This window comes from Myotis davidii, unplaced genomic scaffold, assembly GCF_000327345.1.
Source record: "Myotis davidii unplaced genomic scaffold, ASM32734v1 C63549508, whole genome shotgun sequence".
In the NCBI taxonomy this organism is placed as follows: domain Eukaryota; kingdom Metazoa; phylum Chordata; class Mammalia; order Chiroptera; family Vespertilionidae; genus Myotis; species Myotis davidii.
The window spans coordinates 1-984 of record NW_006372402.1 but is presented as its reverse complement, the minus strand read 5'-3'; the positions used below and the strand labels follow the sequence as shown (position 1 = coordinate 984).

Sequence of the window (984 nt, the reverse complement as noted above, 5' to 3'; positions counted from 1 at the left end):
ACTCTAATTCACAAGACCTGGGTTGGGATTTGGATAGCTAATTTTTGTAGAGAGCCCAGAAGTGGTTCGGACATAGAGCCAGGGGTAAGAACCACTGCGTTGGAAGATTTAAGAAAAGCATATAAACTTGTACAAAGGACACAGAGACAGTTTTAAGTTTTTAGCCATGTTTGTAAAAGAATTCACTTTCAGTACATTGGTAAGACCCCAAGCCATTCCCCTATACATCCAGGTGTATCAAAACTTCCTAAAAGTTATTGTTTTGTTAGCGAGGCTACCAGGCTGAATTCTAATGTCCTTGACGTATCTTGTCCTGGAAAGGATGTCATTTCTTAGGATTTGAAAATGACTTGCTGAACTAAAGGTGGAGAAGCCAAGCCTTGGCTGCTTTTCTTAGTCTCCTGGGCACAGCTATAGAGAGTTGGCACTGCGCCCACACCCTAAAAATTAATATATGGCAACAATGAAAATCCAGCCTTAACCTAGAGCAGCTCTCCTACTTGCCACCATGGGTTCAGCAATAACAAGCGCGGACAGTTGCACTCTACTTCATTTACAGCGGTTTGTTCCTTTGCATCACACCGGGCAGAGAGGGTCGATAGCCCTTGACCAGTTAGTTCAGCTGCCCCTGTTCTTTTCCTCAAACTCCAGGATGAGACCTTTAATGTGGGACAATTTCTGATGCAGGTACTCACAGCGACACTTTTCTTCCTTGTAACCTGGGTATCGCTGCAGAGAAAAAGCATCCATGTCAAAAGAAGTAATTCATTTTTACCTTATTGCTGACATTCCTAGACCTAGTCTTACCTTCCTGAACTTTTTATATTCCTGGACTATCTTTTCTTCCAGCACCTGAAACAAAGAAAATGCAGCATCAAGTTTAACATTGAGAAAAAAACTAGTTCTCTTAAGGGAGGGAAGTAACTTCCTCTCATGCTACCAAATGATACAGAATAATTTTTATCTTAAAACAGGCTTGCTTGT

The 984-nt window shown here is 41.6% G+C and overlaps 1 long non-coding RNA gene across 1 annotated transcript; it reads right to left on the bottom strand.

Moving 5' to 3' along the window:
• Positions 1-137: 137 nt before the first annotated feature.
• Positions 138-970, bottom strand: LOC107181476. Its single transcript, XR_001512151.1, has 2 exons — positions 808-970; positions 138-729 (listed from the first exon to the last, which is right to left on the bottom strand). It is a non-coding gene; the product is annotated as an uncharacterized LOC107181476 (long non-coding RNA).
• Between the last annotated feature and the right edge of the window lie 14 nt (positions 971-984).